Raw genomic sequence first — 22,282 nt, 5'->3', positions numbered from 1 at the left:
GCATGAGCGAGAAGATGAACCAGGTGGTGATTGAACTCCTGAAGACTCTGCCCTTGGAGGAGAGGACTCTGTGGCCAGAGAAGTTACCCTACCTGGTAGACCTTTACAACCATATTCCAGTGAACTCCACCAACTGTACCCCAGCTTACTTAATGAGAGCACGACCTGGTAAGCTGCCTATTGATCTGGACATGGGAGTCCTGACACCTGAAGTGACGTCACCCGATGCTGACTGGGACACGGAGAGGCAGCAACAGTACAGAAGAGTTCAAGAATGTGTGGAGAAATGTCTAGCCCAGAGAAGACAAAAGCAGGAGAAGCTTTACTATCAAAATGCACCTGCCATTCCTTTGTCGCCGGGAGAGCAAGTCTTGAAAAGAAAGAGAAGATTGCACAAGTTGGATGATCAGTGGGAAGCTGAACCTTATACCATTCTGCCCTCAAATTTTGATAATACTAAGGTATGCCTTGTTAGTAAAGATGGAGGAGAGACCTCAGCCGCGGTATCGAGAGATCATTTGAAGTTATGCCCTGACCAGTTAAAAGAAAGAAAAGAAGAATCAGATAACATCCAACCCATAGTGGAAGAAGAGAAGGTCAGCACCATACTTGGAGAAATCCCTGCGAATTGGACTAAAATAAACGATGCAATAGTGGTGCCAGTATTGATGTTTCCCCAAGTAGTAGCACAGGAAGAAGTGACTCAAGAAAATCCTGAGGATCAGGAAAATCAGGCAACAGATGCCACACCAGCAGTGGAGCCTGCCTCGCCCTGCCAGTGGTGAACCTGTTATGCCCCTGGTGAGTCTGAGTCCATAGGAGAATGCTGCCCAGTTTACCCACACTAGAATTACGCAGGTCTACCCGCACCACACAAGGTATACCGCCCATCAGATACCGCATATAGCAAAATAAATGTAAATATTGAAATTGTGTATGTATATATATGTAACTTTTCTTAAGTTTTGTGCCTACAGGTAACCTGTAAGAGTTCCCTTTGAACTTTCATGGACATTGTACCACAGGACTTGTGTGGTCAAGAACTCTATTTGTAAATAATTCACCATTTGCCCAGGAATGGACCATGTACATTGATGCTTGGATTTATCAACATAGGACCATTTTTGCAGCACTTGGTTTTTGTAACTTTTTCATTTCTTTTAAATCTTGTACAATTATTATTGTTTAACTATTATGTGTATTTCATGTTTGTTCAGCCCAGGAGTGCTGAATTTCACTAGGGGGGAATGTGGCGCCCCAGGAGTATGGCCGCCGCAGTGGCTTTGCCTTCCTCCAGGGGAGGGTAATGCCAGGCTTGGAGGCAATGAAGGGTCTCTCTCACAGTCAATCCATACATGCAACACAGTTCCACTCCAGGCCAGCAGGGGGGACTCTGAACCAGAATTGAGGGGAGGAGTGCTCTCTGAGTGCCAAAGGGAAGAAGTAGTCAGTTAGTCTGCAGAGGGTGAAGTGTGCAGACGCATGGAAGGAGCGCTGAGGTTGAGCTCCGGCAGGAGAGCTCCCTCACGGTGAGAGCGCATGAGCTGGAGCCTGGTCTCCACAGTTGTATGGATACTAACGGTCTTGCAACAGACACCAGAGGAGTAGGAGGCTGTAAATGTCCTGCTCCCATCTAAGACTTGAGGCACAACAGCAGCTTGGATAGTGAGCCGGGACTCAGGAGAGGAGCCCCCCCCCCGAGATAGGCTACAGCTGTCTGCCGTTGCAAGTGAGGTTCTTGGGAACATATGACAGGAGGAACTCCAGTGTAAACCAGTACTAGGAGATCTTCACACTTAAAGGTGCTAGGAAGGAGACTGCACAGCCCTTCTGCTGAGAGAGAATCCCTGAATTGCTTCCAGGCTAGTCTGCTCCGTTACCATCTGTAATCAGGACCCTGGACTGCAGTTATCAAGTAAAGGTACAGAAATTGCATCCCGCTGTGTCTTGTATGCTTCCTACCCTTCCGGCACTGCTACATCCCCATGCCAACAACATCTACACTGCCCTGGGACTACAGCTTCACCTGTGGGGAGCTTTTACGTCTTTGCTGCGCCATACCATCAGTCCCAGTGGATCTGCATAGAGCGTCGGCTTAACATCTCCCTTGCCGAACACCACAGGTGGCTTCACGAACTATTCATTTAACTACATTCCACCATTTCCACACCCCCATTACTTGGGCGCCCAGGAACACGGACCGGGTCACCGCTGCTGTGACACATCCCGCTGACACCTGCCCGGTACCGAGTACCGGGAGGGCGACCCAGTAACACAAAGCACAGCATGAGTCTGAGCAAGACGCTGAGACTTATGTCTCAGCTGAGCAGAATAAAATATCAAAAAACTTGGCACTCAAAAACGAAGGCAATTTCACAGTTCCTTTATTGTTATCGCATCCAATTCAACACATTCCTTTTGAACGTTTTCAGTCAAACAACAGACCTTCATCAGAATAAGTTTCTCATGGTTGATTTAGCTGAGTGCATTTTAGAAGAGAAAAGCAAAAAAGATTGCAATTAACATCCAAGATAATACACAAGGTCAATAATAATAGGATGCTACAAAACATTGCATAACGTACTACAAGATACATATATGTCGATCCAATGAATTATTTTTTAGATTTAGAATGCCGAAGATTGAGGTTCAAGTGAGCTCAGTGAAATTCCTTGGCTTCCATGGGCTGTGATACGAAGTCTGTGCTGTGATGGTAAATAAGGAAAACAGTATTGTGTTCCGGAAAATGGTGGTGGAAAAAACAAGTGTATCTGAGTATTAAAAGGATACAGTGAGGTTCACTGGAGTAATACGGTGTGTGACACCATACGTGAGGTGGTGGTCAGATGAGAAGGTGAGTACCAGAGGAGATACCTAAAAAAGGAGCTGTATGGGAAAACCCATATGCTGTAGGGTATGCTGTACTGGGTACACAACTTGTGGTACTGAAAAGGAAGATTAGAACATTAGAAAAAGGGTTTATACAAAAGATGAACACAATATGTTATGAAGGAAATGGAGGGGATGTATATCAATGTGAGTTCTGAGCAATCATCTCGTACCTGAATAAGTAACAAGATGCGTAAAGGTAAAGCAGACGTCTCCTGGGAAGCGGCTCAAGAGGGCGAAAAGGCACTAGAATCAATATAACAGATAATCGTGTCATATGCGACAAGAGTCCGAATGTCAAGGGTGAAAACGGGGACCCGATGAAGCTAAAGTATTAATTACCTGTGAAGAAAAAGGGGTGCATGCAAAGCCTCCTTTGTGGGACTAATATGGGAGTTGATAGGCTGACAGCGTATTGAGTACTAGGTTTATTGCCCCAAACTGGCGCTGTAAGTAACAGAGTACAAGTGCAAACAATAATGAGGGTAAAATAGGTAATGGTAACAACACCATATGTTATAACTGCTATACTAAATTACCTGTATATGAACAGGCAAGCCAGTGATGCCTTGAATATGGGAACGTTGCGGCTATGGCTAGATTGGTGGCATATTGGTTAACGCACTTAGAGGATACTATAAATAGAAACAATGAGCAGCTAGTTATGGTAATAAAACTCACTAAGGCTATGTGCCCACGTTGCGTTTTAATCCGGACACTCAAAACCGGACTCCTTCGCAGAAATCGCGCGTTTTTTCAGCGCGATTTTACCACGATTATGTTCGCGATTTTGCCGCGATTTTCACGTGCGATATTCAAGCACTTTCCAAGCGATTTGAAGCATCGCTTGGAAAGTGATTGACAGGTTGGTCACACTCGTCAATGTTTGACAAGTGTGAGCAGCTTTTTACTATTGAGGCTGCCTATGCGACATCAATAGTAAAAGATAGAATGTTAAAAATGATAAAATAAAAAAATAGGGGTATATTTACCTTCCGACGTCCCGCGCAGTCTCAGCGACGCTCCCGTTCCCAGCGATACCTTGCGAGACCTGTGATGATGTTGGTCTTGCGTTGCTATAGTGATCTCACGAGACCACTAGAGTAACGCGAGACTACGTCATCACAGGCCCTTGCCGCAAGGCATTACTGGGAACGCTGAGGCCCGGGAATGCAGCGCGTGACGTCGGACGGTAAATATACCCCGATTTTTTATATTTTATTCTTTTTTTACAGGGGTATGGTACCCAGGGCCTGGAGGACAGTCTCCTCTCCTCCACACCGTGGGTACCAACCGCACATGAGACGCTTAACTTCCCGCATGGTGGGCATAGCCACATGCGGGAAATAAGTGGTTCTCATGCATTCCTATGGGTGCGGAATCGCGGCAATTCTTTGCGATTCCGCACAAAAGAACGACCATGCTGCGATTTTTTCCGCAATGCGATTCCGCCGCGGAAAAAAGTGCAGCATTAGCACATCATGTGCGGAATGCCATAGGAATGCATGGGGGGCGTTCTGTATGAGTTTTTTTAAACGTTTTCGTGCGGAAAATCGCGGCAAAAACGCTTAAAAATCGCATCGTGGGCACACAGCCTAAGAGTTGTACTTGTGCTGAAAAAGGGGGAGGGGGAGCTTGTAAGCCCTGTCCAGTGATCCCACACTGAACACAGGCAAATGAACCAGCGCTATAGGAGAGGGCACCAGGAGTGCAGCATAGCAGCGCTGCAAAGTAAGTGCAATTAACAATGAGCAGGGTAATGAGATGGCACAGTGAAGAAACCGCTGTATAGGTGCTGTATCATCCAGCATTTACCTTAGCCTGTGTACAGGGAACATGAAGCTGCAGCCAGGTGAGACACTGAATGCCCAGGTGACGACCGACCACCAATGAAAGGTCGTCACCTCACAAGCATGCTCAGTAGGGTGAATCCTAGAAAGCCTCAGGAATGATGGCTCGCCGCTGTCTATGGCCAATTACTATAGCTGAACCTGGAGAGGCAGTAGTAACACAAAGCACAGCATGAGTCTGAGCAAGATGCTGAGACTGACGTCTCTGCTGTGGTCAAAGAAGAATGGGAGACTGCTGAGGGAGACAAGGCTTGGGATCCATCCTATGCAGAGGGAGGATCACAACACCTAACAAGTGATCCCTGAAAAAATGGTGTTGTAAAAATGGGAAATCACTGGTCAACTTTTAACCCTTATGACTTCCTAACAAAAAAATGTTGGTTCCAAAATTGTGCTGATGTAAAGTAGACATGTGGGAGATATAATTTATTAAGTTTTTGTTATACATATATCTGTGATTTAAGGGCATGAAAATTCAAAGCTTGAAAGTTGCTAAATTTTCCAAATTTGCAGGGTTTTTTTCACAAATAAATGCAAGTTATACTGAAGAAATTTTTACCAGTATCATGAAGTACAATATGTCAAGGAAAAACATTCTCAGAATCACAGAGGTATTACGTCACATAGGGACAGTGGTCAGAATTGCAAAAATTGGCCTGGTCATTAACGTGCAAACCACTCTCAAGGATAAAGGGGTTAAATAACTTTGGCCACCAAAAACGACGAGAAAAGAGATCCAAGGTCGACTTCCTACCTGGGTGACTAGCCAGAGCCGAGACATGATGTGCTTTCAAAATTTTAAGATGCAGATGAATAGGTGCAAACAATTTCCCTGAGAGTGCTGCTGTGCTTTCTTTTTGCATATTGGGCAATTATTGCAGCTTGCACCTTTTCACGTTGGGGATATCAATGGAAAACTGTCTTCAAAACCTCAAATCACATTCAGAACGGGACAATCCTTAAGGCTGAGTGCAGACGTACTTTTCGGCCCTGCGGATTTTTCCACGCAGAATGGAAGAAATCCGCAGGTCAAATGACCTGCATTTTTCCTGCGGATTTCTTTCATTTTTCATGCGGTTTTCATGTGGTTTTTGTGCGGTTTTCCATTGCGGTTTTCCCCCTGCGGATTTGGTGACAGGGGAGATGGAAAACCGCACAAAAGAAGTAACATGCTGCGGATTTTGTACCGCGGGAAAACCGCGTGGAAAAATCCGCAGCGTCTGCACAGCATTTTTTTTTTTCACATTGATTTTAAGCCTAATGTACATCAGAATGCAGAAATTCAACGTTTCTGCGCGGTAAAATCCGCTGCGGATCCACTGCAAATCTGCATCGTGTGCACACAGCCTAAAGGATAGATCGGTTCACAGCCAGCACATTCAACATGGCTGATATCAAACACCAAAGGGTGCTTTAGATGTGGCAACGTCATAGCGTGTGCATTTATTACCACAGGTAAATCATTCATCATCATTGACCTGGAAAGGAATTCAAGATTGCTAATTTTGTCAACTGTCGCACGCAAGGAACAATATTTAAAGCCACATGTACCTGTGGACTGGAAAACACCGGGAAGACCAAACACGAGTTTAGGCAGAGTATATGGGCCCATCTAGGAGACATCATGCATAGGAGGGACACCCCATTGGCCAGACATATTAACAACATACATGGTGGTAATCAAAAACTATTAACATTTATGGGGATAAATCATCTGAAGACATCTTGTAGAGGAGGTTTTTGGGACCAACAGATCCTCCAAAGGGAAGCCAAGTGGACCTTCAACCTAAATACAATTTCTCCCCTTTGCTTAAATGAGCAACTTAATTATGGATGTTTCTGTGAAGATTGCTACATCTGTAAGGCAGATACAAATTTGGGATATGTGACTGCCATGACTAGAGCAATTGTTGCTGCTCATAAGAGAAGGTACTTGGAAATATACTCAGGAACAAGTGCCTCATCCATTACCAGATGATTGGCTACAGAAGGATCAGAAAGCACAAAGCGCGCTCTCCCTCAGTGTAGATGATAATCAGATTGTGCATATATGCAAGTGTGCAACTGCAAAGGAGATGTGGGGTGAGTTACAGAAAGTGCATGAAAGATCAAATCTCAAAGCTGTATCAGTCTAAGCTAAGTGATGGACAGAATATGCAGGATTAAATAAGAAACACCTTAGAGATTGTGGAGCGTCTCAGGGGTATTGGAGAAGAAATTAAAGATTTTCATGTTGCTGCACTTCTATTAAGTGGTCTTCCAGAAAGTTATGACACACTTGTGACTGCACTAGACGCACGGCCAGATGATGAGCTGATGCTAGAGTATTTTAAAGGCAAACTTGTGGATGAATTCAAGAGAAAAACACAGCATGTAAGCAGCAGTAATGAATCCAGAGCAGAAATAGCATTAAAGACACAGGATTTCCCTAAATATAAGAGGAATCTAAGAGAAACTCATGAATGTTTTGTCTGTAAAAAGCCTGGCCACCTTAAAGCAGACTGCAGAATTTGGAAAGCAAGAATGAGTCACCTTAAAAGCAGAACAGTCATCAAACGGTTAAAACAGCTGTAAAATAAGATTCAGCATGTGTTGAGGTTGCATTTAGTGCCAGTACAGGCCCAACTGCAAATATATGGTGTATACTGCAGATTCTGTGCAAGCAGTCATATGACAAACAACAAGGATTTCTTCACTAACCTTAATGAAAGCAAGTCAGAAAAGGTCATCTTAGCTAATGGTCATTATATGACTTCAGAAGGAGTAGGAGACGGCTACCTTCACTGTCCAGTTTCCTCAGCACAAAGCAGAAAGATCCCAGTAAAGGATGTTCTCTATGTTCCCAGCCATGAAAGCAATCTTGTGTCAGTAAAGAAGCTCACACAAAAGGGGAATGTACGAGTTACTTTTAAAGATAACAGCTGCATCATCTCAAAGAAGGGTCACACTCTTGCAGAAGGAAAATCCAAGATGAACTTTATCAACTAAAATGCAAAGACAGAGTGTACAGTGCTAGACAAGATCTGCATAAGAACTGTATCCATGTATGGCACAGACGTCTTGGACACAGAGACCAAGAAGCAGTAAGGAAGCTAGCTCAACTTGAAAATGGTATTGAAATCAACCAGTGTAGTCAAATGATGAAGTGCACTAGCTGTCTTAAAGGGAAAATGTCCAGAAAATCCTTTCCTAAAATAAGCACCACTAGATCTGCACAGCCACTGGATCTGATACATACAGATGTATGCGGTCCAATGAGTGTTCCAACTTCTAGCAAGAAGAGATATTTTCTCACATTTATTGATGAATACTCCAGATATACAGTCGCCTACCTGCTTCACAGTAAGGATGAAGTTCCACAGAAACTTGAAGAATATCTTGCTGTAATGTTTAACCCCTTATCCCCCAAGGGTGGTTTGCATGTTAATGACCGGGCCAATTTTTAAAATTCTGACCACTGTCCCTTTATGAGGTAATAACTCTGGAACACTTCCATGGATCCTGGTGATTCTGACATTGTTTTCTCATGACATATTGTACTTCATGTTAGTGGTAAAATTTCATTCATATAACTTGCATTAATTTGTGAAAAAAATGGAAATTTCGCAATTTTCCAACTTTGAATTTTCATGCCCTTAAATCACAGAGATATGGCACACAAAATACTTAATAAATAACATTTCCCACATATTTACTTTACATCAGCACAATTTTGACACCAAATTTTTTTTTGTTAGGAAGTTATAAGGGTTAAAAGCTGACCAGCGATTTCTCATTTTTACAACACCATTTTATTTTTACGGACCACATCACATTTGAAGTCACTTTGAGGGGTCTATATGATAAAAAATACCCAAAAGTGACACCATTCTAAAAACTGCACCCCTCAAGGTGCTCAAAACCTCATTCAAGAAGTTTATTAACCCTTCAGGTGCTTCACAGGAATTTTTTGAATGTTTAATAAAAAAAAAAAATGAACTTTTCTTCACCAAAAAATTACTTCAGGTCCAATTTTTTTTATTTTACCAAGGGTAACAGGAGAAATTGTACCATAAAAGTTATTGTGCAATTTGTTCTGAGTACGCTGATATCTGATATATGGGTGGGAACCACTGTTTCGGCGCATGGCAGAGCTCGGAAGGGAAGGATCGCCGTTTTGCTCTTTCCAGCAAAATTGGCTGGAATTGAGATCGGACGCCATGTCACGTTTGAAGAGCCCCTGACGTGCCTCAACAGTGGAAACTCCCCACAAGTGACCCCCCATGGAACTTATCTAGATGTGTGGTGAGAACTTTGAACCCCCAAGGGCTTCACAGAAGTTTATAACGTACAGCAGTACAATTAAAAAATCATATTTTTTTCCACAAAAATGATCTTTTCACCCTCAATTTTTATTTTCCCAAGGGAAACAGGACCTCAAAAGTTATTGTGCAATTTGTCCTGAGTACGCTGATACCCCTTGTGGGAGTAAACCACTGTTTGGGTGCATAGCAGAGCTCGGAACGAAATGAGCGCCGTTTGACTTTTTCAACACACAACTGGCTTGACGCCTTGTCGTGTTTGGAAAGCCCCTGATGTACCTGAACAGTGGAACCCCCCACAAGTGACCTCATTTTGGAAACTAGACCCCCCCAAGGAACTTATCTAGATGTGTGGTCAGCACTTTGAACCCCCAAGTGCTTCACAGAAGTTTATAACACCCGGGTATCAAAATAAAAAAATCATATTTTTTCCCCAAACATGATATTTTTGCTCCCAATTTTTTATTTTTCCAAGGGTAACAGGAGAAATTGGACCCCAAAAGTTGTTGTGCAATTTGTCCTGAGTACACTTATATCCCATATGTGGGAGTAAACTACTGTACGGGCACACGTCGGGGCTCGGAAGGGATGTAGTGACATATTGGAATGCAGACTTCGATGGAATGGTCTGTGGGTGTCATGTCGCGTTTAGAGAGCCCCTGATGTGCGTAAACAATGGAAACCCCCCATAAGTGACCCCATTTTGGAAACTAGACCCCCAAGGAACTTATCTAGCTGTGTGGTGAGCACTTTGAACCCCCAAGTCCTTCACAGAAGTTTATAATGTTAAGCCATAAAAATAAAAAAATCACATTTTTTTCCACAAAAATTATGTTTTTGCTCCCAATTTTTTTCCCCCAAGGATAACAGGAGAAATTGGACCCCAAAAGTTGTTGTGCAATTTGTCTTGAGTAGGCTGACACCCCATATGTGGGGGGTAAACCACTGTCTGGGCTCATGGCAGAGCTTGGAAGGGAAGGAGCACCGTTTGACTTTTTCAATGCAGAATTGGCTGGAATTGAGATCAGACACCATGTTGCATTTGGAGACCCCCTGATGTACCTGAACAGTGGAAACCCCCCAATTCTAACTCCAACCCTAACCCTAATCCCAACCCTAACCCTAGCCCTAACCCTAGCTCTAACCCTAACCCTAATGGGAAAATGGAAATAAATACATTTTCTTAAAAATTTTATTATTTTTCCCTAACCAAGGGGGTGATAAAGGGGGGTTTGATTTACTATTTATAGAGGGTTTTTATGTTTGGCAGCTGTCACACGCTAAAAGATGTTTTTTATTGTAAAAAATAGTTTTTGCATCACCACATGTTGAGAGCTATAATTTTTCCATATTTTGATCCTCAGAGTCATGTGAGGTCTTATTTTTTGTGGGACGAGTTGACGTTTTTACTGGTACCATTTTCGGGCACGTGACTTTTTTGATCGCTTTTATTACGATATTTGGGAGGCAGAATTAACAAAAACCAGCATTTCATGAATTTCTTTTTTGGGGGGGGGGCGTTTATACCGTTCCGCGTGTGGTGAAATTGATAAAGCAGTTTTATTCTTCGGGTTAGTACGATTACAGCGATACCTCATTTATACCGTTTTTTTATGTTTTCGCACTTTTATACAATAAAAGCAATTTTATATAAAAAAATAATTATTTGTGCATCGCTCTATTCTGCGAGCTATAACTTTTTTAATTTTTCCCTGATAACACTGTATGGCAGCTCGTTTTTTGAGTGAAAAGATGACATTTTTAGTGGTACCATGTTTATTTATATAGTTAGGTCCATATATATTTGGACAGAGACAACATTTTTCTAATTTTGGTTCTAGACATTACCACAATGAATTTTAAACAAAACAATTCAGATGCAGTTGAAGTTCAGACTTTCAGCTTTCATTTGAGGGCATCCACATTAAAATTGGATAAAGGGTTTAGGAGTTTCAGCTCCTTAACATGTGCCACCCTATTTTTAAAGGGACCAAAAGTAATTGGACAATTGACTCCAAGGCGATTTCATGGACAGGACATCTGTCTTTTTGATCGCGCGTTATTGCACTTTTTGTTCAGCGGTATGATGATAAAGCATTGTTTGTTTTTTTTAAGGGGTTTACTAAAGGCATTAACTAGTGAGACAGTTTTTTAAATTTATTTATTTATTTAGAATTTTTTTTTATTATTTTTACATGTGTTTTTTTTTTTTTACTTTATTATATTGTCCCGGGGGGGACATTACTACATATTGTCAGATCGCTGATCTGACACTTTGCAGTGCACTGTGTCAGATCAGCGATCTGACAGGCACTGCTGGCGGCTTCTCAGCTACTGCTCTCACAAGGGGTAAGGTGCAAACCATTTTTGAAAAAGGATGAAATCGTGTTCCAGACTACCATTCCATACAACCCAGAACAAAATGGCATTGCAGAGAGAAATAACCGTACTCTCTGTGAAAGTGGAAGAAGTATGTTGTTTGATGCAAATCTACCTACAATGTATTGGAGAGAAGCCATCATGACAGCTTGCTATCTTCAAATACAGAATGCCAGGTAAAGCCACAAATTTAGCTATACTTGGTATATGTAGAATAAAAAACTTTTTTATTCAAGCTATTTTAGTACATGATATATTTTTTGGGAGCACCGGCACCAGACTGGGTTTTGCATCTTTCCGAATGAAGTTACACCAGTTATTCAAGCTAAGAAGCAAGAACAAGAATCTCCGTCACCAAACCCAGATGCTTAATATGAAAACACTGAAGTATGGATAAGCTCTGAAGCCACCAAGGAAGACACAGAAGAACCAAGTCAACCTCCAGTCAGGAGATTATAAAGGCCAAACAAAGGTATCCCAGCTAGATGACTTTCTTATATGGTTAGAACGCTTTCTGAACCAGAGCCACAGTCATGGCAAGAGATGCAAAAACTGCCTGTTCACGAGAAGTAGAAGTGAATAAATGCCGGAAGGAGAAGAAGATCTTTTACCCAGCAATGTGAGTTACAGACAAGCAGTGGGGGCGTTTCTGTACATAGCAACCACAACTCATCCTGATATCAGAGCCAAGTTTGTGGACTTTAGAACCGCAATGGGACTAAAAGGATAAGTAGTTGTTGAGTGGGGGTGTTGGAATATGTTTGGTGCAACAACCTCATTCCTGCCCCCGTGTCTCCATTCCTGCCCCATGTATCCAGTCTGCCCCCATGTCTCCAGTCTGCCCTCGTGTCTCCATCGTGCCGGCTGGCCGCTTTCAATAAAAAAAGCAACCTTTTTCCTTTCCTTGCCGCGCGCGATCTTCCCTCCAGGCTGAAAGCGCACACTCGCCGGCGATTGACAATGAAGTCAGACGCCGGCGATGTGCGCGTTGATGTCAGCTGCCAGCCTTCGATTGGTTGGCGGCTTTAACTATTGCCGTGTGGGCCCGCACTGCAATAGAGTAACTGAACCTTCAGGTTCAGTTACTTGATTGGCGGAATCCTGCCACTGGAGCAGTGGGGCCCGATGGCCCAAAGTGACGGGGCCCAATGTAATGCCCTGAAGGCGGCCCTGGACGCCCCACAAATGTAGTGAGGATGGTGGAAATATAACGACTGGCATTTCTAACTATTCGGCATGAGGTAGGATGACATAATTAATTCATATATTGGAATCTTTGAGTGATGGGCATGGACATTCCTTTAGGTTACTTACCTGGCTATAACAGGTCCCATTTTGTGGACAATGGTTGATGGTGATACTAACTAGTGGTTGTTGTAAGGTTTTTTTTTTTACCCTAGGGACTCTATGAATGCTTGAGTAAATTTCCCTGATGAATCCATGATGGAGGAAACGCATCGGAAGGAGTAATAGGGAATGAACATAGCCAAAACAACATAGCAGGGTCAGACGTTAATGGACCTTGTAATGGCCGGAGTATGGGGCTTGAGGGTCAGGTAGATTTGGATAAATTCCCTGACTGACTCCAGATGATGTAACGATTACTAATCCATTTCTCTGAGAGGGTGTCATCTTGGGAAGTGAGATCTTTCCACTTATTATATTGACCACTGCGATGTGTTGTTGACTGACCTCATGTACTCTTGCAGATTGATCATTATTTCTATATATTGAATTATCTTTGTATGCTAAATAAGTCAAAGGCACAATATCAGATACATGAGCTCAAACAGACTCCACTGAGTGCGTTAATCTTAGGTAATGATTGCCTACCACTGTTGGATTGTATGAAATTCTCCCAAAGCCAGCTCTTTCATCAACCACTGCTGATGTATAGATATAGAATTATATATTAAGCTGGTTTGCTTTGAGATATGCTTTCTCTAGGGACACTTATATTATATTATATATAGATATACTGTATATGTAGCAAAAAAACAGGGACACACAGCACATGAAGTAAAAAAGGTGAACTTTAATGACCAATGGGGTGGCAACGTTTCGGATGTGAAATCCGAAATGTTGCCACACCATTGGGCATTAAAGTTCACCTTTTGTACTTCATGTGCTGTGTGTCCCTGTTTTTTTGCTACTTATCCTGCTATGCCAATTGAACACTGGTTGGGGAAGAGTGCACTTCAATAAGGTATTGCTTTGGTGCTGTTCCAGTTTTTTCTTGATATATATATATATATATATATATATATATATATATACTGCTCAAGAAAATAAAGGGAACACTATTCCATTTGCAACAGGCTGTTTGTGTTCCCTTTATTTCTTTGAGCAATATATATATATATATATATATACACACACACACTGTATATATTGTGGTGCAGCGGGGTTGGTTCAGTGGAAAGACCGTGACCACAGGAAAAGTTCACAGAAAACGTGTTTAATGACTACAGTCACATAGTGTACAGCACACGGTATCCTCCGGATAGCAGCTGGGAAGCAAAACAGTCAGTGGGAGTTCAGTTGTCGAGGGTGACTGCACCACCATATCATGCTGCGGGGTGCCAGGAGTTTGCTCTGCTGGCTCTGTGTTAACTCACAAAGGCTGAGCTTCTGCAGAGCCGACTGCTCCGCAAGTTGCAAACTCCAAACTGACACACCCAAACACTATACTGCAGGGTTTTTTTAAAAACTGGAATCTGCAGCCATGGGCCACTTGCAAGACCCAACCTGTAGAAAGCAGACCGCCCCACTACCTTCCTGTAGTCCGTTTCAAAAATAAAAGCCCATACCGGGTTTTCCTGAACATTGCCTTTTGTATGAATTGTAAGGGTACTAATCTGATTGCGTGGGATAACGAGACTGAGACCAAAGCTGATGTAAATAAGTATATTAAGAAGGGAAACAAAACTAACAGAGCACTTCCTGCAATAGTAACAAAAACACAGCACAATATAGAATGATGCAAGTGTAGCAAAACTAACAGAGCATTTCCTGCAGTAGTAACAAAAACACAGCACAATATAGAATGATGCAAGTGAAGCAAAACTAACAGAGCATTTCCTGCAATAGTAACGAAAGCAGAGCACAATATAGTAGTGTCCAGTGAAACTGAAGAGCGGAGCGCGACCGCTAATATGAACCAGTCCAACTGTAATATGACGCAGGTGTGCAGTAGGCACTAAACATGAGAGTCCAGCAGTATATACAAGAGGAAGCACACGGTCCTTAAAGAGGAAGTCCAACAATATTATGGATGAGCACGCACACCGCACTAACGTGTAGAAGTCCAGCAATCATATAGGTGGAAATGCACACGGCACCTAGACATAGAAGTCCAGCAATTTGCAGAAGTAGCATTAAAAGAGGAAGGTCACTATATGTACCTTTTGGGCTGAAAGTCCCGCACAAGTCCCGCACCGCAGCCCACTCAAACACAGACCAAGAGGAGATGGTGACATCAGGATGCCTTAATGGCCACAGCAGTTCCAGAGGCGAACAGCTCCTCACTGGAAGTCCAGATAGCAGTTATTCGGGAGATGGAACAGGTGACTGTAGGCAGTAGAGCATGGAGAGGCAGAGCGCCAAGTAACGAGCAGCAGCAGGGAGTCCACCAGTAGACATTCAGGAGCTCAAGAGCCAACAGCAACAAAATACTCAGGCAAAGAAGAACACATGACGTTGACTTAAATCATAAAACAGACAAGAAGTTCCATGACAGGGCAAGATGCAAGAATCCATCTTCAATAAGGGCAAACAGGCACAAAGGAAAGTCCGGAATCCTTACACCTTGGCCAAATAGCTTGACCAGGTCCACGCTTACTTTTACATTACCTTGTTACTCACAGCCATCCTGCTGTGACCACAAGGCACTCCTAATAGGACTCTGTCCGTCTCCTGGGGGATACATATCGATCCTCGCATATGATCCCCCTCCCTGCCTCACAATATATATACATTGAGTACTGTTTGTTTGTTGGGATAGTATGGTTGTATAAAGAATCTACTGTCCGTTAATTGCCTATATTGGTCACACTTTAAAAAAACGATTAATAAAAGTTGTTTTTAACTAAATTTTCACATAATTTCTGTACTACTAGAAGGTATAATACACTGCAATACTAAAATATTGCCAATCAGAAACTTAAATTTTCATGTCCCATAGATTTAACTAGGAAAAAAAAGCAAAAAAACAAAAAAAAGTTTTTAAATTTTTTTTTCCAAATTGCCATTTTTCACTTAAAAAATTCAGTTATTACAGAAAACAATACAAAATAGTTTGACCTCTTATCATTTATTGCATTTTCAATCAAAAAGTCACACATTTTATATTAAAATAATGTTAATGACTCACAGAATAAAGTTAATGTGTTTACAGCCGGCAGCGGCAAATCGCAGGCAGCATGAATAAGAGGCTGGCTGCACAACAGGTTAAATCTGAAATTCTGGGTGGCACGGTGGCTCAGTGGTTAGCACTGCAGCCTAGCAGCACTTGGGTCCTAAGTTCAAATCCCACCAAGGACAACATCTGTGAGGAGTTTGTATGTTCTCCCCGTGTTTGTGTGGGTTTCCTCCCACATTCCCAAGACATACTGATAGGGAATCTAGATTGTGAGCCCCAATGGGGACAGTGATGATAATGTGTGCAAAACTGTAAAGCGCTGCGGAATATGTTAGTGCTATATAAAGATTATTATTATAATTCTGAAAACTAAATGATTCTGCTGAAATCTGCAACAGGCATCACAATCACTGTCTATGTCTAGCCCAGCTATAACGCATGCATCAATTAAAGGGATCCTGTCGTGTCTCCAAACTCTATTAACCTGACAACACGGGGTTAATAGCTGCGTAATACACAGCTGTATAACAGTATGCTAGTCACTAGGTGGCACTGCTGCCTTATGCAGTAGTGTCACATAATGGAGGAATATTTTTCAAATTCTCATTGAAAAGCGACATTAGCGAACACTTCAGGTGGGGGCCGTTCTCTTCGAAATATCCCACTTTCAGTTATGTTAAAGCTTTAAAGGTCATGGTCTCATACTTGTACCTTGGCTAATAGGGAAGATTTACCCATAGCCTTTGATTTTAGCAATTTGCCTGTGGGAATCGACAAAGCCTTAATCTCCTAAAACAGTTAGAAAGTGCTTGACCAGGATTACTTTTTCCTGTTGTCCACCTTCTGGAACATTTTTTTTTTTTACTTTATGTATTTGACTAGAGTTGAGAGAAACAGGTTGGCCAGATTCATAAGTCGCCGACTTATGGCAAAGTCGGGTTTCGCCGACCGAAACCCGACCACAGCGTGAAGTCGGGCATGCGGTCGGCAAAACGAGAGCCAAAGTCGGATTTCGCGTCGGATTTCCCAGAATGCTTGCACGTGACTTTTTTCAGCCATTGAGCAAGGGCGTACACTGTGGGCAACGAGATGACATGTGCAGTGTCCAGGGAGAGAAAGAGAGATTTTGCGCACTTTAATAAAGCGGACCGGCATGTAGGTGTCCTCCACTCCCTGCTGACTTTGCTTCCCCATTGACTTGCATTGGGTTTCGTGTTTCAGTCGGACCTTCGACTTTTCCCGATAGTTCGACTCGACTTTTGAGAAAGTCGGGTTTCATGAAACCCGACTCGACCCTAAAAGAGGAAAAGTCGCTCATCTCTATATTTGACATTAAAAACTGTTTTTGCAGTTGGGTTTCAGTAAATATTTTGCACTGTTTAACTTAACTTTTTTTCCCAAAAAAATACTTCAGGTTCAATTTTTTTTATTTTACCAAGGGTAACAGGAGAAATTGGACTGTAAAAGTTATTGTGCAATTTGTCCTGAGTGATACCTGATATGTGGGAGGGAACCACTGATTCGGCGCATGGCAGAGCTCAGAAGAGAAGGAGCGCCGTTTGACTTTTTCAATGCAAAATAGGCTGGAATTCAGATCGAACACCAAGTCGCGTTTAGAGAGCCCCTGATGTACCTAAACAGTGGAAACCCCCCACAAGCGACCCCATTTTGGAAACTAGACCCCCAAGGAACTTATCTAGATATGTGGTGAGAACTTTGAACCCACAAGGGCTTCACAGAAGTTTATAACGTACAGTGGTACAATTAAAAAATCATATTTTTTCCACAAAAATGATCTTTTCACCCTCAAGTCTTATTTTTCCAAGGGTAACAGCACCCTAAAAGTTATTGTGCAATTTGTCCTGAGTACGCTGATACCCCAAATGTGGGGGTAAACCACTATTTGGGCGCATGGCAGAGCTCGGAAGGGAAGCAGCGCCATTTGACGTTTTTGGCTGGAATTGAGATCGGACACCATGTCGCGATTGGAAAACGCCTGATGTACCTAAACAGTGGAAACCCCGCACAAATGACACCATTTTGTAAACTAGACCCCCCAAGGAACTTATCTAGATGTGTGGTGAGCACTTTGAACCCCCCAGTGCTTCACAGAAGTTTATAACGCCCAGGCGTAAAAATAAAAAAATAGTATTTTTTCCACAAACATGATCTTTCAGTCACCAATTTTTTTATTTTCCCAAGGGTACAAGGAGAAATTGGACCCCAAAAGTTGTTGTCCAATTTGTCCTGAGTACGCTGATACCCCATATGTGGAAGAAAACTACTGTATGGGCACACATCGGGGCTCGGAAGGGAAGTAGTGACGTTTTGGAATGCAGACTTTGATGGAATGGTCTGCGGGTGTCATGTTGCTTTTGGAGAGCCCCTGATGTACCTAAACAGTGGAAATCCCCCAAAAGTGATCCCATTTTGGAAAACTAGACCCCCTAAGGAACTTATCTAGATGTGTGGTGAGCACTTTGAACTCCCCAGTGCTTCACAGAAGTTTATAACGCCTGGGCGTGAAAATAAAAAAATCATTTTTTTCCACAAAAATGATATTTTTGCCCCCAATTTTTTATTTTCCTAAGGGTAACAGGAGAAATTGGACCCCAAAAGTTGTTTTGCAATTTGTCCTGAGTATGCTGATACCCTATATGTGGGGGTAAAACACTGTTTGGGCGCATGACAGAGCTTGGAAGGGAAGGAGCACCATTTGACTTTTTCAACGCAGAATTGGCAGGAATTGAGATCAGATGCCATGTTGCATTTGGAGCGCACCTGATGTGCCCAAACAGTGGAAACCCCCCAATTATAACTCCAACCCTAACCCCAACACACCCCTAACCCTAATCTCAGCCCTAACCCTAGCCCTAACCCTAACCCTAGCCCTAACCCTAACCTTAGACCTAACTCTAGCCCTAGCCCTAACCCTAATGGGAAAATGGAAATAAATACATTTTCTTTTAATTTTATTATTTTTCCCTAACTAAGGGGGTGATAATGGGGGGTTTGATTTACTATTTATGGCGGTTTTTATGTTTGGCGGCTGTCGCACGCTAAAAGACGCTTTTTATTGTAAAAATAGTTTTTGCATCACCACATATTGAGAGCTATAATTTTTCCGTATTTTGACCCACCGAGTCATGTGAGGTCTTATTTTTTGCGGGACGAGTTGACGTTTTTATTGGTACCATTGTCGGGCATGTGACTTTTTTGATCGCTTTTTATTCCTATTTTTGGGATGCAGAATGAACTAAAACCAGCGTTTCATGAATTTCTTTTGGAGGGGTGCGTTTACACCGTTCCGCGTGCGGTAAAATTGATAAAGCCCTTTTATTCTTCGGGTCAGTACGGTTACAGCGATACCTCATTTAGGTCTTTTTTTATGTTTTGTCAGTTTTATGCAATGAAAACTATTTTATATAAAAAATAATTATTTTTGCATCGTTTTATTCTGCGAGATATAACTTTTTTATTTTTTTGCGGATGATGCTGTATGGCAGCTTGCTTTTTGCGGGACAAGCTGACGTTTTCAGCGGTACCATGGATATTTATATGCGTCTTTTTGATCGCGCGTTATTGCACTTTTTGTTCGGTGGTATGATAATGAATCATTATTTTTTGCTTCATTTTTTATTTTTATTTTTTAAGGGGTTCGTTAAAGGGGTTAACTAATGGTACAGTTTTATAGGGAGGGTCGTTACGGACGCGGTGATACCAAATATGTATACTTTTATTGTTTTTTCTTTTATTTTCAAAAAATGAATTTATTGGGGAATATTTTTTTTTTTTTACTAATTTATTTAGCGATTTTTTTAAAATTATTTTTACATTTTTTTTTAACTTTATTACATTGTCCCAGGTGGGACATCACTGTCCTGTGACAGATCGCTTATCTGTCACATCACAGATCACTGTGACAGATCAGAGATCTGTTACAGGCACTGCTGCAGACTTCTTCATGCCTGCGCTTTGCAGGCAGTGAGGAAGTCAGCTCCCTACAGGCCCCCGAAGGTCCCCGTCGCCATCTTGGATCCGGGGGCCTGTAGGGAAAGAGCCCCCCGCAGCAGCGCTGCACATTGCGCTGCCGTGGGGGGGCTCAGGGAAGCACGGAGGGAGCCCCCTCCCTGCCGATGTTTCCCTTTAACCCCCGGTACAAGGGGTTAACGTCACATTGTGCCGGGTGTCAGCTGTGATAATCAGCTGACACCCGGCCGCGATCAGCGGCGCTCACCACGTGGGCGCCGCTGATCGCTATGACGTACTATCCCATCCCTGAGAATTAAGTCCCAGGGCACATGGACGGGATAGTATGTCTGCTGGCAGAAAGGGGTTAAGGTTCACTTACATCTGCAGATATAAAACCGATAAAACACTCAGCCAAAAAAGTTGTCATGTGTCATTCCATATTACATGCTAGTGCTATGCAAGTGTGCGATTATTTTCTCACCTAGCATCCATCTGTCATGTGTTTTTAACATAATCTTTTACATATTATAGTAATATTCTGCGTAAATAAAATATCATTGTTATAAATAACTAGCTGAAGAGCCCAGCGCTTCCCGGGCATAGTAACTAACTCGGTTAGTTGTAACAAATAATAATGATTATATCTATATATATAAAGCTGAGTGTATAGCCCCGCCCACTCTGCATAGCCACATTCACTATAATATCCCACATCATCCCGTCAGCCAGAGCCACAGGACTACTACCCCTAATATTCCACATCATCCCATCAGCCAGAGCCACCGGACAACTACCACTAATATCCCACATCGTCCCGTCAGCCAGAGCCACCTGACTACTTCCCCTAAAATCCCACATCATCCCTTCAGCCAGAGCCACCGGACTGCTACCACTAATATCCCACATCATCCCTTCAGCCAGAGCCACCGGACTACTAGCCCTAACATCCCACATCTTCCCGTCAGAGCCACCGGACTACTAATATCCCACATCATCCCGTCAAAGCCACCGGACAGCCAGAGTCACCGGACAACTACCATTAATATCCAACATCATCCCGTCAGAGCCACCGGACTATTACTACTAATATCCCACATCATCTCGTCAGAGCCACCAGACTACTACCCCTAATATCCCACATCATCCTGTCAGCCAGAGCCACTGGACAACTACCACTATCAGCCAGAGCCACCAGATAAATGGAGCGCCCCCTCAGAGACCAGGGCTTGCGGGGTACTCGGTACCGGGTCCGTTGATCTCAATGGGAGCTGTCACGGAAGCTGTGACCCGGTCCGTGGCCCTGGGAGCTCCATGGTGATAGGGGAATGAATGTATGATGGGATAGAGTTTATGAATAGTTCGTGATGCCATCTGTGGTGTTCGGCAATGAAGAGGTTAGGCCGACGCTGCATGCAGATGCTCTGGGACTGATGGTGTGGTGCAGCCAAGATGGTGAAGCTCCCCACAGGTGGAGCTGTAGTCCCGGGACAGTGGGGATGTGGTAATGGAGGAGAGGCGCAGGCAGTGTAGAAGCTGGTACCCAGATGTAGTGGTGCGGAGTGTGCTGGTGCAGGAATAAGTGAAGGACACCGGGACATGTAGTTCCAAAGCTTTAATCACAGTTTGCAGTTCACACAGGTGCCTGTGTCATGATCCCAGTGCGGGTTTTTGAGCTGCACACCGGGGGTTAATGTCTGGAGCTCTGTGCAGGTTTTGACCGCACACTTGGGGTTAATGATTGTGGCCTCTTTCTGGTTCTGGGAGAGCTTCTTAAACCCCTGGGTAGCTTCAATCCCTGCCAGTTATACTTTTGCCATTGGCCGAGTGTGCTGACCCCCGTGTGCCTGTTTGTTGCTATAGCTTGTTTATATGGTTCTGACCCGATTCTGTTTCCCGTTTTGAGTTTGCCTGTTGATTCTGTACTGCGTTATTATCTGTGTATGACTCATTGCCTGTGACCTGACTACTCTCTGCTCGCCCCTCTGGTACCTTGCAACTATCTGTGTATGACTCATTGCCTGTGATCTGACTACTCTCTGCTCGCCCCTCTGGTACCTTGCAGCTATCTCTGTGTGTGACTCATTGGCTACGTCCTGACTATTCTCACTGTCTATGCCCTTGGTAACTTTGTCTCGCAGTTACTCTGCTAGGAATTGTCTTGCAGCTCCTAGCTCTGTGGAGTTTAGGCCACGCCTCTAGCAGTCACGTGCTTCAGGTCCTGCGGCTCTGAAGTACGCATCTATTCGGTTGCTGCCCGCTCCACAGGTAGCTTTGAGCACTGTTCGCTTTACTCGGGGCACGCGCACTGGCTCAGTGAGCAAGTTCAGTGCGGTGTTCCTGACATTATAACTGGCCTACAATTTTTTTTTTTTCTTTCTCTCTCCTCACTTCTGCAGCATGGACCCAATGTGTGCTTTATCTGAGCAGGTGAAAAGCTTGACTCAGTCACTGCAGAAGCTTAGTTTGGAACACCAATCTCTGGCCCAGTCCCAACGGCGGGTTGAGGACTCAGTTCAGGGGTACTTTCCACA

The 22,282-nt window shown here is 43.3% G+C and overlaps 1 long non-coding RNA gene across 1 annotated transcript; it reads right to left on the bottom strand.

Annotated features, from left to right (window-relative positions):
• Positions 1-2,381: 2,381 nt before the first annotated feature.
• On the bottom strand, positions 2,382-3,498 carry LOC141082687 (uncharacterized). The gene is made up of 4 exons (XR_012230549.1): positions 3,232-3,498; positions 3,063-3,135; positions 2,791-2,945; positions 2,382-2,705 (listed from the first exon to the last, which is right to left on the bottom strand). It is a non-coding gene; the product is annotated as an uncharacterized lncRNA (long non-coding RNA).
• Positions 3,499-22,282: the final 18,784 nt, after the last annotated feature.

The sequence above is a fragment of the Dendrobates tinctorius genome, unplaced genomic scaffold (genome assembly GCF_039654945.1).
Source record: "Dendrobates tinctorius isolate UK_male_01 unplaced genomic scaffold, ASM3965494v1 ptg000019l, whole genome shotgun sequence".
NCBI lineage: Eukaryota > Metazoa > Chordata > Amphibia > Anura > Dendrobatidae > Dendrobates > Dendrobates tinctorius.
Note: the sequence above shows the minus strand (reverse complement) of the source record. Positions and strands in the feature narration are given on the sequence as shown.